A 15,737-nucleotide genomic window follows, 5' to 3' on the forward strand; every position below is an offset into this window, starting at 1 on the left:
GTTGTTCAATGCAGACTTAACATTACAAACTTAAACCACAGTTAAAGTCTTATTGTTATTCCTTGCCAAAAGGAAGTTGGGGAAATGCGAAGATTTGTGAGGGACAATACAGTGGTACCTCTGGTAACAAACTTAATTTGTTCTGGAGGTCCATTCTTAACCTGAAACCGTTCTTAACCTGAGGTACCACTTTAGCTAATGGGGCCTCCTGCTGCTGCCGTGCCCCCGGAGCATGATTTCTGTTCTCATCCTGAAGCAAAGTTCTTTACCCGAGGTACTATTTCTGGGTTAGCGGAGGTTGTAACCCAAGGTGTTTGTAACCCAAGATACCATTGTATGTCTCTCCCATATCAGTCTCTACAACCGCAGAATGTGCTGTAACCCTCCAATGGTTTGACTTCTCCATCAAAGGCACACTCATCCATTGTCTTCTGAGACAGACATATGCCAACAAGTTGGACTAGGTATAAGGTAGCTTCCTAAGATAATAAATAACCTTTACACTTTCTTCATTTGCCTTTTCAGTCTAGTTCCTACCTGCCCCCACACAGGGACTAACTAAACCTTCCATCCATCTTTCCAACCTGGACTTTCTGTGCTCTATCTTTCTCCTAGTCTGGCTCCAGAATATGGCACCCCAGGCATTGTTAGAGAACTAAGAGAGGGAAAGAAGGAGGGACTCTGGCCAGAGCCAAAAGGAGCAGCAGAAAGGAGCCTGCAAAGATTTCCATGCCAGCACATTCTCCCAGGAGATTAACAGTGTGCTATGGGGAAAAGGGGAGGGCAATCTTTAACAAAGCTGTTTCCCAAATGAGATTTTACAAAACTACAACAGATGTAGAGCGAAGGAAGAGGGGGACTGGTAAATTATTAACCTGTTTGGCTAATTTGCAGATGGAGAGAGAGAGAGAGAGCGCGCGTACGTTTGTGCAACAGCGCAGAACAACTTAATACAGATTTCTCGCAAAACACAAAACTAATTTTACTGATCGAGTCCATGCAGGAAACAAGGGATTGCTGCAAATGCGGATAACACACCTTCATCTTAAAGTCATCAGGGAGACCCCTTGCGAGCATTCAGTAGCTGAGAAAGAGGAAACATTCCCAGATCCCCTGCATGCATTATCTGTACTGGAGATCAAATATAAAGTATTTGGCTTCTTTGACACACTTCCTTCACCTGGAACTAGCAGCTCCCACAAACACCTTACTGTGATTCATTTTGTCACTTGTGCCAGGAGCTTGTGGCTGATGTAGAAAAATGAGAGGGAGCCAGAGCAGAGGCTTAAGGAGATAAAGGATGATAGCTACGGGATAAGAGTGATGAATTTAGCAAGGATATTACAAACTGTGCAACAGAACGCTTCCCATCACGTCTCTGGCTACTGCAGACTGACAGGTGCTTTCCATCTGCTGCCTTCTGTGATTCCTTTCCCTGTCCTGTGGTTGGGGCACATCAGAAACTTAGGTAAAGGTAAAGGGACCCCTGACTGTTCGGTCCAGTCGCGGACAACGCTGGAGCCGGCGTACAGTCATGTGGCCAGCATGACTAAGCTGCTTCTGGCGAACCAGAGCAGTGCAAGGAAACACCATTTACCTTCCCGCCAGAGTGGTACCTATTTATCTACTTGCACTTTGAAGTGCTTTCGAACTGCTAGATGGGCAGGAGCTGGGACTCAACAACGGGAGTTCACCCCGTCACGGGGATTCGAACTGCCAACCTTCTGATCGGCAAGCCCAAGAGGCTCAGTGGTTTAGACCACAGCACCACCCGCGTCCCTATCAGAAACTTAAGCAAGCCTTAATCTCTGCATGTGCAGGTACTTTCTTGCTTGCCACTGGAAATCCTTAACCCTCAGTGTGAGGATTGTTGGCATATTTGAATGTCATACCAGTGGCATTCAATCAGAAATACTGCTGGCTGTCAGAGAGCTATTTCGGCCATAATGAGATCATCTTGTGAGTTTCAGGTGGGAGATGAACAGAAGTCCCATTGTCAGTCTTTCCTAAAAAGCACCAGAATGAACATAGGAACCTGTCAGTGTCAGATGCTTGGTCCGTCTAGGTTGTTTTTGTCCACACTGATTGGCAGTGGCCCTCCAGGGTCTCAGACACTCGTCTTCCCCAGGCAAAGTATGTGAAACTCCTCCTCCCAAATATCACAGTATTGTGGACTTTTCATAGAATTGGAAGGGACCACGAGGGTCATCTAGTCCAACCCCCTGCAATGCAGGAATCTGTTCCCCAACACGGGGCTCGAACTCACAACCCTGAGATTAAGAGTCATGCTCTACTGCCTGAGCTATCCTAGAGCATCAGTTGGGAGCATACCCTAACTATTTTAATGCTCCCATGAATTAAAGGTACCCCTAACTTTAGGTCCAGTCGCAGACGACTCTGGGGTTGTGAGCTCATCTCACTCTATAGGCCAAGGGAGCCAGCGTTTGTCTGCAGACAACTTCTGGGTCATGTAGCCAACATGACTAAGCCACTTCTGGCAAACCAGAGCAGCGCACGGAAACACCGTTTACCTTCCCGCCGGAGCAGTACCTATTTATCTACTTGCACTTTGACGTGCTTTCAAACTGCTAGGTGGGCAGGAGAAGGGACTGAGGAACGGGAGCTCACCGCGCCGAGGGGATTCGAACCGCCAACCTTCTGATCGGCAATCCCTAGGCTCTGTGGTTTAGACCACAGCGCCACCCGCATCCCCCTCCCATGAATTAGTCATGGCCAAAATGGCCCATTCATGGGCTGAGGAGGGCTTTTCCTCGCCTTGTCCATTTCAGACAATCAATAAATAAACACCCCCACCTCACTGCCTGCTTTATTATGAGTGAACAAGGCACACAGGTAAGCAAAATACAAGTGGGTGCCCCATCACATTTGCCTCAACCCTCCGTCGAGGTCTAACTTAATCAGTGGTATTTCTGAACTTTCAGCTTTCCTCTCTATTTAGACCAGTGGTTCTCAAACTTTTTTTCCTCTGGGCCACACTTTCAGAACAAAACTTTGCTCACTGAATTAGTTATTGATAAGAAATACATTGGAAAACACAAAGAAGTAACTCCTAGCCGTGCTTGATTTACAACACAGAACACAACTACCGGTACTTTGTATTATTATCATGGGACTCCCAGAAAAGTATAAAACAACACAGCTACATGAGAACATGAATCATTCCCAAAATATAATTATAAACGAGTCTCTTAAATATGAAGCAAGTATACAAACTCCATGAGAGGTGTGCGCTTGCTCTTGCCGGGTAATCTCATTTATGTGAGGTCTAATTTGAGACAAACTCTCATCTTCTCACACAAAGAAGCCTTTATCTTTTCTGATCTTTTGTATTTGTTGAAAATTCCTGTTCACAACAATATGTTGTCAAGAACCATAGCAGAATAGCCAATATTCTTGAAGAGAGGCTTGGATACTGTTTCTGGTTGTATATCCCCCCCCCAAAAAAAATTATTTTGATACTATACTATGCTGTACTCTATTACAATGCACTGACATGTTTAAATGTTTCTTTAATTGTCCATGAATCTTTCCGTGACACTTACCACACCCTTTGAGAACCACTGCAAACCTTCCCACACAAACTTGCCATGTGCTTTACTTTTCTGCAAGGCCATTTGTACACCTTGAAACCATCGTAGAACTGTTAACAATACTAATAGCTGCTGCAAGTACCTGCCTGCGGCCTATTTTACAAACGTTGAGAGCATCCAACACATTCAAGGCCACCCAACGATGAAAAAATGGAAAACTGGCCTGGGTTTCCTGCAGAAGGTGAAAGTTCTCGGGCACAAACAAGGCTTTGCTGCTTCCAGTGCCAGGACTCCAGAAGTGCCATGAATCTGTAATGTCCATGCTTTTTTAAAAAAAGATGTTATATACCGTATTTTTCGCTCTATAACACGCACCCGACCATAACACGCACGTAGTTTTTAGAGGAGGAAAATCCGTAGGCATGCCACCCGTAGGCATTCCCTCCATAACACGCAGAGACATTTCCCCTTACTTTCTAGGAGGAAAAAAGTGAGTGTTATGGTGCAAAAAATACGGTAAGTTTCTTTTTAGGATGACAACCAGAGATGTCGGCCTTGAATGCACACTCCAATACCTCCAGTCTCTCAGCTACCCTTTTTCTCCAAGTATCCCAAAACGTTTAAACTAAGACCCCTGCAGCACCTTAAAGAGGAACAAATTTACGGAGGAATAAACCTTTGTGGGTGGCGCTGGTGGGTTAAACCACAGAGCCTAGGACTTGCTGATCAGGTCAGCGGTTCGAATCCCCGTGATGGGGTGAGCTCCCGTTGCTCGGTCCCTGCTCCTGCCAACCTAGCAGTTCGAAAGCACGTCAAAGAGCAAGTAGATAAATAGGTACCACCCTGGCGGGAAGGTAAACGGCGTTTCCATGCGCTGCTCTGGTTCTCCAGAAGCAGCTTAGTCATGCTGGCCACATGACCCGGAAGCTGTACACCGGCTCCCTCGGACAATAAAGAGAGATGAGCGCCACAACCCCAGTCTCAGCCACGACTGGACCTAATGGTCAGGGGTCCCTTTACCTTTACCTTTAAACCTTTGTGGATTCATGCGCTAGTAAACCACCCATGCGGGCTCATCATGCATGTGTCTTCCGGCTTTCACCTTTTTAACCTCAACTTTGGAAACAATTCTTCTCTCTACCTCTCTACTATGGATGCATTGTATACCCCACAGCTCATGACCCTCCTGTTGTCGCTGGACTCCAACTCCCATCAGACCCAGTCAGCATGGCCAATGGTCAGGCATGATGAGAATTGTAGTCCAGCAACATGCACAGTCCCCCTCTCAGCCTGTCAGTAAGAACAGGTTGACAGTGGAACCAATAGAGGTGAAAGTGTTCTCCCTTGCTGGAAATCTTCAAACGGATGCTGAACCATCATGTGCTCAAAAGTTTTGCACTGGCTGCCCATACGTTACTGGGCCAGGTTCAAGGTTCCTGGGTCAATTTACAAGGCTCTTAACAATTTGGGCCAGGGATACCTCAAGGACTGCCTGATCCTTTATATCCCTGCCCTGATCACTGAGGTCTTCAAGGGAGTAACACTGTTAACGGTCCCCCATTGCTTGGATGCACCAGAGTCGTGCTCTCAGTATTGTGGGCCCCACTTTACGGAACTCTTTCCAGCTAAGGTCAGACAGGTTCCCTCCCTACTGAACTTCCAGTGGCCATTATTATTATTATTATTATTATTATTATTATTATTATTACTATTCCAGCAAGCGTTTTAACGGATTGTTTTATTTTATTTTTGTATTGTGTCTTTGTAAACTGCTACTGTAGTTAAAGTGGCGTATAAATTGTTTAAATAAATGAATAAATCACAAGCATGCATAAGCCAACAATTGGGTGTTCCCTGATCACACTACAGAGTAAAAGGTAAAAGGACCCCGGATGGTTAAGTCCAGTCAAAGGCGCTCATCTCGCTTTTCAGGCTGAGGGAGGCGGCGTTTGTCCACAGATAGCTTTCTGGTCATGTGGCCAGCATGACTAAACCGCTTCTAGCGCAACGGGACACCGTGATGGATAATAATAATAATAATTTACTATTTATACCCCGCCCATCTGGCTGGGTTTTCCCAGCCACTCTGGGTGGCTCCAAACAGAATTAAAAGCACAATAAAACACCAAACATTAAAAACCTCCCTAAACAGGGCTGCCTTCAGATGTCTTCTAAAAGTCAGACAGTTGTTTATTTCCTTGACATCTAATGGGAGGGTGTTCCACAGGGTGGGCACCACTACCGAGAAGGCCCTCAGTGCACGGAAACACTGTTTACCTTCCCGCCATAACGGTACCTATTTATCTACTTGCACTGGTGTGCTTTCGGACTGCTTGGTTGGCAGGAACTGGGATAGAGCAACAGGAGCTCAGCCCGTTGCAGGGATTCGAACCGCCGACTTCTACCGATCAGGAAGCCCAAGAGGCTCAGTGGTTTAGACCACAGAGTCACAGTGAAGGACTGTTGAGAAGCTGGACAGATGGAGGCATGGGGCATCCATAACCTTCAATGTCCATGCTGCACATCAGATTATGAAGGCTCTTCCTTAGAAAAACCTGGTCTTACGGACGCCTTGTTCCTTGCTGCAAGAGACTAACATGGCAACCCTCTGCGACTGCAAACATACGCTGGGAGACCACAGCACCAAATATAGTCTTCCAAAGCATTCATTTGTACACATGGTTATATTGGGGCTCTCTTCTTCTCACACCCACGCACCCGGTGACTTAGCCTCTGCTGAACGAATGAAACGAGATCTCGGCACCACCCACTTGACCCCAGTAAATCAAAGAGCCGGCAGCCCGCAGCAGAGTTGCCAGATGTCCTTCATTTAAAGGAATGTCCCTTCCTCTCCCCCATGTCAACCCGGCACAGCGTCCCATGGAAGTGGTCCATTATTTCTGGACTTTTGACCCAGCAGCGTTGTCAGCTTGATTGGAAATGCAGCTAAGTGGCTTGGGGCGCAGATGTCCCCAAGGCCCGCAACAGACGATGGGGCGACAATAGGATTTGGCCTATAAGAAAAGGCGGTGGCTTAACAAAGCACCAAGCCCAGCCTCTGCCTGGAGGAGAGGGAGCCAGGGCCTCCCCCCCCTCCTCCCCAAATCTTCAGGGACTCTTCCCATTTCTCTCCAGCGCAGGGGGTGACATCTGCTGGCAAACGGTCACACCACAATGTGCTACATTTGCTCCTCTGCAGGCAGCGCAAGGTGATGAAAGTGGCCGTCTGCCACAGCTGTTAGTGAAGAGAGTCTTGATGTTCCCCCGCCTCTCTTTTGATTTGCATCTGACACACTTGCAAAGGAAATCTCCTGGCAACCCACTCACAGCGCAGGCTCGGGCTAATAACGCTGTCCTTCCCAAAGCACGAATTCCCTCTCTCAGGGTCAGCCACAACAAAGTTTGGCAACTTTTCCAAAGAAACACAATTATTTTGTACTATGAGTCCACAGCTAGTAATATTTATTGTCAGGGTAGATTCCCAAGTCTACATTGCTACAAGAAGAGGACTGGTCCTTTTGGGGAAGAATTGGTGTTTTTTTAAAAAAGGGGGAGGGTCTCACATCTCAGGTTTTCTGTACTACAGTGGTACCTCTGGTTACGTACTTAATTTGTTCCGGAGGTCCGTTCTTAACCTGAAACTGTTCTTAACCTGAGGCACCACTTTAGCTAATGGGGCCTCCCGCTGCCGGAGCACGATTTCTGTTCTCATCCTGAAGCAAAGTTCTTAACCTGAGGTACTATTTCTGGGTTAGCAGAGTCTGTAACCTGAAGCGTATGTAACCTGAAGCGTATGTAACCTGAGGTACCACTGTATTCAGTAGCTAGAGGGCCTGTGGGAAAGGCAAAATGCCACTAGCTGTTCTCACAAACTCTCCCAGCAAGGGGATACTTGGTTTTCTTAACCCCCCACCCTGAAAACAAGCCCAGTTATTCCAAACTGAAAGGAAAGCGTTCCCAAACGAAATGTCGTATTGACAGATTACATCCCCACTGGGTGCACTAATGGTAATAATGACTCCTTTACAGGGAAATCCCAACCGCGTCTAGCCCAGAAGTTCTGCTGGATTCAGATGGGAGGAAGGGCTGTTGCTGAGTGGCAGAGTTTCTGCCCTGTCAGCAGAAAGTCCCAGGTTCGGCCCCCAGGAACTCGCAGGTTCAATCCCCAGAGTGGGATTGTCCAGCGTCCAAAATGCTGGGGAGCTACTGCCATTTGTGTAGTGACAACACTGAGCTAAACTGGCCACTGGACTGACTCAGCAGAAGGCAGCTTCCTATGTTCCAGTGGTGTTTACTCCCAGGTTAAGTGGCGCTTGGATTGCAGTCTCAGTTCCGACCCAACCGGGGTCAGGGGAAAGTAGGACCCTGCCTGCTTTTACCACTATCTTTTTTAAAAATAATATTTTTATTGGGTTTTCTGCAAGCGTAACAAACATCACAAATAAACAAAAGAGAACAAACACTACAACAACAAGCTAAAAAATAAAAATAAAGTCACTTTGTTATTCTGACATCTGATGAATGAACACAAAGGCTATGCTCTGTCAGAGGCTGCATGACGCAGAATTCCAGATGTTGGGAATCACAGGTGAGCAGTGCTGCTGTGCTAATGTCCTGCTTGGAGGTTTCCCACAGGCATCTGGCTGGCCACTGTGAGAACACGATGCTGGACTAGATGGGCCACACTGGCCTGAATCAGCAGGGCTTGTCTTGTGACCTTATGGCTTGAGCTTTGCATGGACCAAACTACACATGATGCTAACACTCAGCTTGGCACTGCAAGTGTCCTTCCCTATTTTTAGCCATAAACATCTGCCTCTGGGGGGACCTGATCCAGACTGGGACCACAGCCTGCAGGAGTCAGGGGTTTAACCCAAGCCACAATCCTGACACACACCTCCAAAAAAAAAATCCAGAAGGGGAGATCCTCTGTGTGAATTATAAACTCTGTTAATAAATGAATCTGTCTTAAATGAACAACTTCTAACATGCTCACAAAGCACACACAGGCTTGATTCTGAATTAATTGCCATGTAATAACTACCGTTTGCCCAGGATACTGTACATAAATTTTTTACTACCTCATTAACATGCACAGAGGGGGAGAGAGGGTGAATCATCCCATTCGCCTCTTTGATTGGGGTGAGCACAAAAGGATGGTCAAATGGGGAACTAAACCCAACAATTAAGTGATTTTAAGCAAGTGGTTGTTGGGGTTTTTTTACTCAGAAACCGCCAACTCTGCAGACAAAGTTCTTGCACACCATCAAATCTGGGCATGCTTAGCCTAAAAGTTGGAGGTGAGACTGCAAACTGAGATCTTCTTTACTTGTACTGAACATCTCCGTGAATCTTGTTGCTTAACAGATCACAAGAAGGATGTGTGTAATAATGTACACAGATAGGGACACTCCCTGTTCCAAACACAGAGCAAAAATCGCTGGAACCTTTGCAGGGATATCGTCAGTCGGGACTTTCCCTCTCTAAAGTCCTTCAGCCTCTCCCCCTAAGCATGCACATGGGCAAAAAAGTACATCAGCTATTCTGTTCCGCCTCCCCATTGCGCGCCCCCCAACTTCCCATAATATAGGGAGGTTTCAGAGAGGAGCATGGGGCTCTCCCCACATCCACCCCACTTCTCCCTCCTTCTGGTAAGCAGGTTTCATGTTTCTTCCTGAGCTCCCAGTGGGACAAACAAGCACCTCCATCTGAACAAAGGAGGCAGAGGGGGGTGGGACCAAGTCCAGCCCTCCAGTGCTCGGAGGGGAAGGGTCTCTGCTGCTGCCACTGCTGGATGGCTCTCCTCCCCCCCCCCTTCCTCCTCCTCCAGACAAATGGGACAGGGAGATGGGGGCCACTCTAGAGGGCTATGATGGCTGAAACCGAGAGATTCCCAAGGAACACTGCTGGTCTCTTTGGAGGGAAAAGTCCAGCCAAACCCATCTTCCCTTGGCAAGGCTTAAAAGTGGCAGAAATGCGCCCTTATTCCCACACACACCCCTCTTGCTAGGCTGCCGGGGTGGGGCTGCAAGCGAAATGGGGGAGGCGAGCGGGCAGGCAAGAATAAAAGGGTCATTCAAACCTTACAAGGTTTACTCTCCTTGTAAACACACCTCGCTCTCCCGAGGACGCAGCGGAAGGCCAACTCACACACAGATGTGTATACAAGCGCTCCTCAGTGCCCGGCGAGGGAGGCGATGCCGGCCTCCCATCCCACCCCCCAAAACCAGATCGGAGGCCTCCCAAATAAGTTCCGAGGGACCCGGCCAAAGAAGCCGCCCAAACCCGATGCCCTTTGGCGCGGCGTGGAAAAGTTCCATTCAAAAGCCGCGTGCGCCGCCTCGATTGCGCCGGGGAAGGGAAGGGAGGGAGGGGAGGGGGAATGAATGGGCGCCGGAGGGGAAAACTTGGGAAGACGAGGTGCAGAAAATGAGAACGGGGGGGGGGGGAGACGGGGAGGGAGGGCTCTGCGCGACCCCCCTTTCCACCATTCTCAATGCAAAAAATATTAAGCACACATACCACAAAAAGCCCACTTTCCCTTCTTTTCTTTTTTGCTGCTGCGGCTCCCAGCCCGGGCAGAAGCCCCCAGGTCTTGGAGAGGGAGCGTGCAAACAAAAGAGAACGCAAATTTAGCCGGGGGTGGGTGGGGAAAAAACAAGCGAGCAACTCACCCAAAATGCCATCTCCGGCGAAAGTGCACCGGGGAGGAGGCGGAAGAGAGCAGGGGTGCTGGATCAAGTCGTCTTCTCCCTTCTTGCTCCAGGACAATAATAAGGGACGTGAAAGCAGTTATGTAGCAGAGCCTCTTCCGCGCACAGCACTCTTACGCACCAGCTGCAGCCGCCAGGGTCCCCCGTCACCTTCGCGCTGGGGGGGCGTGTGTATATGTGGTGTGTGTATGTGGGGGGAATTCCAACTCCCGGGATCGTGCCTGTGTCAACAAGCCCCCACGGTTATCCCTCCTCTTCCTTGGGCTGCGCGGAAAAGGCACGGCTCCTCCAGGGACCGGGGCGCCCCAATCGATCCGTCGAGTTTCCTTGCAAGAGAGCGCGGCGCGCACACTCACACGCGCACAAAAACCCGGGAGGGCGACGCGGCTGCGGCTGCTGCTGCTGCTGTGTGCGCAAAAGTAGTTCTGCGGCCGGCCCGCCGCTAAGCAAACAAGGAGGCAAGGCGAGGGAGCCCCTGCTGAGAGCGAGCGGCTACTGCAAAGAAAAAAAGAGGAGAGAGAGAGTGAATGAAGGGCGGACAAAAGCCAAGCCAAGCCCCCAGAGCTGCTCCTTCTCTCTAACCCCCACAACTCCGCCTGGAATGGTACACAGCGCTGAATCCAAGTGGGGAGATCCCCTTGGCAACATAAGGCGGACCTAGGAGACCACCGCGCTGCCTGGGACTTTATTAATCCCCGGCCCGTAGAAAGGGGTAAGACAGGAGCGCGTGGGGCTCCATGCGTTCGCCCCGCTCTCCAGCCAAGCCAGGCTTCGGAGTTTTGTTGGTAGGTAAGTTTAAGAGGCCCCTTCATGGATCACTGCCTTGCCGTGGCGGATAGGTAGCCGTGTTGGTCTGCCATAGTCAAAACAAAACAAATTCCTTCCAGTAGCACCTTAAAGACCAACTAAGTCAGTTCTTGGTATGAGCTTTCGTGTGCATGCATGACAAAGCCATTTTTCACCTTTTCACCCCTTGCTTTTTCCTGTAAGACCTATTGCAGTCGTTAAGAGTCGTCAACAGGCTCATCACAGCTATCTGCCAATCACCCATTCCCACCACCCTTCTGAGTAATACCCCTCCCCACCTTCTCACTATATAGAAGGGTCTGGAAACTTCTGTTTCAGTGTATCTGAAGAAGTGTGCATGCACACGAAAGCTCATACCAAGAACTGACTTAGTTGGTCTTTAAGGTGCTACTGGAAGGAATTTGTTTTGCCGTGGCGAAGAGACATCACTTTGCCAACAAAGGTCCGTATAGTAAAAGCTATGGTTTTCCCACTTGTGATGTATGGAAGTGAGAGCTGGACCATAAAGAAGGCTGGTCGCCAAAGAATTTATGCTTTTGAATTCTGGTGCTGGAGGAGACTCTTGAGAGTCCCATGGACTCTCAAGGCATCCATTCTTAAGGAAAGCAGCCCTGAGTGCTCACTGGAAGGACAGATCGTGAAGCTGAGGCTCCAATACTTTGGCCACCTCATGAGAAGAGAAGACTCCCTGGAAAAGACCCTGATGTTGGGAAAGATGGAGGGCACAAGGAGAAGGGGATGACAGAGGACGAGATGGCTGGACAGTGTTCTCGAAGCTACCAGCATGAGTGTGACCAAACGGCGGGAGGCTGTGGAAGACAGGAGTGCCTGGAGTGCTTTGGTCCATGGGGTCACGAAGAGTCGGACACGACTAAACGACTAAACAACAACAAGTTTAAGAGGAGGCCCATCACCACCCAAGATGAGGCCCTCGTTCAATGGATAGGATTGGGTCAGGTGCCCCCCCCCCCCAAGTGCCGGATGCAAATGATGCAGACTTAACTGGATGCACCAGCCACTCTCAGTTTACCTGGGGTTAAGTTCTGGGAAAAGGACCAACATCACATATAGTCAAAACACATTGGTGGGATTACCAAAGTCTCCCCCCCCCCCCATGGACGGCTCCTTTCCATCCCCTTTAAAAAAAATATTGCCAGGCACATAAAAGGTGAAGATATTAAATGTGCATAAGTTGCAAGTTACATGTGTGCCTGTGTATTATTAAAGAGGATTTAAAATGTGGTAAGCCAGCCCTGCTGCATTCTGGGGACCTGGATATCTGCGCCCAAAAACTGCCCTGGGGGTGCCCACTGTGTGCCATGCTCCCCTCATCCCTTGAATTCATACTAGGTTATATACGCTTCTGGTTACAGACTCCGCTAACCCAGAAATAGTACCTCAGGTTAAGAACTTTGCTTCAGGATAAGAACGGAAATCATGCTCCAGCGGCGCGGCGGCACAGGAGGCCCCAGTAGCTAAAGTGGTGCTTCAGATTAAGAACAGTTTCAGGTTAAGAACGGACCTCCGGAATGAATTAAGTTCTTAACCCAAGGTACCACTGTACATATCAGTGGCCGGCCCAGTCTCCTATGCAAGGTGCCGTAGAGAAACTGAGCACCTCTAAAAATGCATAATGTTGCATATGAATAAAAAGATATGTAGACTTATATCATTAACCACATTCATCTCAGCAACGCTGAGTAAATTATCACCAATTTGCTATTGTAAAAGGTGTGCCCATTTAGCATAATGCTCTAATGATCCCTGGTTGCAGTTATTTGCATCTCGTCGTCATCCACCCCACATTTTACAATTTTCTCCTTCATACGCTTGCCAATTAAGATTTCACTTAATGCATCTGACAAAGTGGGCTTTGAGTCCACGAAAGTTTAGGCCATAATAAATGGGCTAGTCTTTTAAGGGGCCGAAGGACCCTTTATATATCTTTTTTGCTACCGCCCCCCGCCCTGAAATCCATACCATTATGTTGACAGGCGTTGTCATTTTCCATAAAAGGAAAGATTAATTGAAAAGGGAAGAGTGGGCTAGCAGATAGGCAATGCGTGGTTTAATATGTCAAGGTGGCATTAAAAGAAAATGTACCGTGAGCTTTCCTGTGGGAAGTACACAGCTAACATTTTCCACAAAAAGTCTGTGTGTGTGTGTGTGTGTGTGTGTGTGTGTGTGTTGCAGGGGAGTCATGGGCCCACTCTGTCATGCTAAAGTCTTGGGAGATGGATGAGTGTATGAACTGGCACATGGCCTCAACATGTGTTCGGATGTGGAGCCACCCACACCTGTAATCTGAAGAACTACTGTACTAATCAAACACCTACATCACTTTCTTGCGCAACCATCCCTTATCCCTAAGTTTGAAATGGAGTTTTTTAAAAATAGATGTCATTAAAGCTTAAAAGAAGATACAGTGGTACCTCAGGTTACATGCGCTTCAGGTTACAGACCCCGCTAACCCAGAAATAGTGCTTCAGGTTAAGAACTTTGATTCAGGATGAGAACAGAAATTGCGCCCCAGCAGGAGGCCCCATTATCTAAAGTGGTGCTTCAGGTTAATAACAGTTTCAGGTTAAGAGCAGACCTCCGGAACGAATTAAGTTTTTAACCCGAGGTACCACTGTAATGCAAAGATTAATATCAACTACAAAATTTATTTTATAATACAAAAAGATAAAAAAGGAGTCAGAATACAAACAAAAATTAAGGAAAGAGGAAAAGAAAAAGAGGGTAAAGGAGAGAGAAAAAGGAAGGGCTTCCAATTCTTCCTATGTCAGCGATATATTAAAAAATATTCAAAACATTCACTCCAAGGGAACACCCAACAATTCTACGTTCTATAAACCAGCATTTTCTCCAGTCTTCAAACCCAGATACCTTTTTCACGCAAAAAGTTCATAAGGATTTTCCCATCATTAATAAAGATCAACGATTTTTCTCTAATTAAATAGTAATTTCAGCAACCATTTGTCCATTATAGGTGATGGTATATATTTCCATCCTTGTGCATGTAAAATATCCACACCTCAGGAGTCAAAGCTCAGGAGCCAGAGCAGACTCAGCTGGTGCCTGCACCTGAGGATCCAGCACAGATGAGGACCCTTCGGGCTCAAGCCCCAGCCCCAGCTCAGCTGGTTCTGGAGGCGGGGACTCCTGTGCAGGCTGGGATCCCTCAGGTTCAGCATCCGAGTCCAAATCCCAGGCCATCACAGCCACTGGCCTCTGGATCAATGTAAGGAAAATGGCCATGATCCAAGTCAACTCGCCCCTACTCCTGCAATGTACTCTGAAAAAGGCCTTTCGTACCATTGCTAATTGCAAGGACGGCATCGAGTCTTGTTTGGCCCCCGAAGCCCCAACAAAGAACAATTTTATCTTTCTTATACTAACTTTAATCTTTCACATTGTACATTGTGCTCTGCCGAGAACCAAACCTCTGATTACCTTAAGCATACTGCTTAAAAACCACTTCAGAACCTGCCACTTTTCTCAGAACGGGAGGTTAGGAGGAGGAGTGGAAGTAGAGATCTGAAGGTTGTTATTTGACTGGGCAACTTCCCGTCCTGCCGGGTTTCGAGTTGCCATGCCATCTTGCTTGCCCTCGATTGACTGCAATGCATGCTTTTTCATACAGCAGACCATTTCGGATTCTACTGTTAGTGCTCATGACTTCCAAATTCCCTTAAAAAGGACAAACATCTTATCTCTGTGTCCAGGGGGTGGGAAAAGGAGCGACTTAACTGCATCAATATGTGATATTCCTGAACTTTGTTCCTTAGTCAGAACTCAAGCTGGGTTGGTGCTGTGCTGACTGCACAACATCCTAGGCCAGGAGTCATCGCTTTTCCCGAAAATCTCTTGCTATGTTCGGGACATTTATTCACAGCTGCAAAGGTGTTTTTTGTTTTCGTTTTTTGCTCCTGAAATGGAGAAACCACAGGTATCTGTTACACATCCATTGTGTTCTGGGGGTGGCAAGAGGAGAGGTTTATGCCCCTTTCCCAACATTTTTTTTTAAAAAACCAGCTGTGTTCTTCACCACATGGTTGGCACAGTAATAGCGCATTGGTGGTCTATTTATACTCGACCATCCACACATCACACCACTGTATTAGTTGTTCTGAGATGCTTCCCCAGTGCTGCTATACAGTGGTACCTCAGGTTAAGTACTTAATTCATTCCGGAGGTCCGTTCTTAACCTGAAACTGTTCTTAACCTGAAGCACCACTTTAGCTAATGGGGCCTCCCGCTGCTGCCGCGCCGCCGGAGCACGATTTCTGTTCTCATCCTGAAGCAAAGTTCTTAACCCGAGGTACTATTTCTGAGTTAGCGGAGTATGTAACCTGAAGCGTATGTAACCCGAGGTACCACTGTATTATTGCCATCCGGAGGGACACTCTTGCAGCATAGGATGCCAAAAGTGCAACAAGAATAAATAAAGAAACAGAAAATTTGATTGGCTTATGGTTGGCCACTGGGACAACAGGTTGCTGGACTAGATAGGCCACTGGCCTGATTCAGCAACCCCTCTATTATGTAATTTTGGAAATGAAGCAGTTTGACTGCCCCGTAACTTTTGCAAATGCAAACTGTATTGAAGACAGGATTGGGTATAATTGCCCCGATTCCATCATGAATGCACAATGAAATGAAT

The 15,737-nt window shown here is 47.7% G+C and overlaps 1 protein-coding gene across 2 annotated transcripts in view; it reads right to left on the reverse strand.

The window, feature by feature from the left end:
• PLXNB1 (plexin B1) overlaps positions 1-10,731 on the reverse strand; it is a 148,799-nt gene extending 138,068 nt beyond the window's left edge. Inside the window, exon 1 of one of the 2 annotated variants that reach the window (XM_081852247.1) lies at positions 10,226-10,731. The gene's annotated coding sequence lies outside the window, so the exon portion shown is untranslated. The remainder of the gene's footprint in view (positions 1-10,225) is intronic. The other variant, XM_081852244.1, reaches the window with a different exon arrangement.
• Between the last annotated feature and the right edge of the window lie 5,006 nt (positions 10,732-15,737).

This window comes from Podarcis erhardii (genome assembly GCF_964252035.2).
Source record: "Podarcis erhardii genome assembly, chromosome: 2".
Taxonomy (NCBI): Eukaryota; Metazoa; Chordata; class Lepidosauria; order Squamata; family Lacertidae; genus Podarcis; species Podarcis erhardii.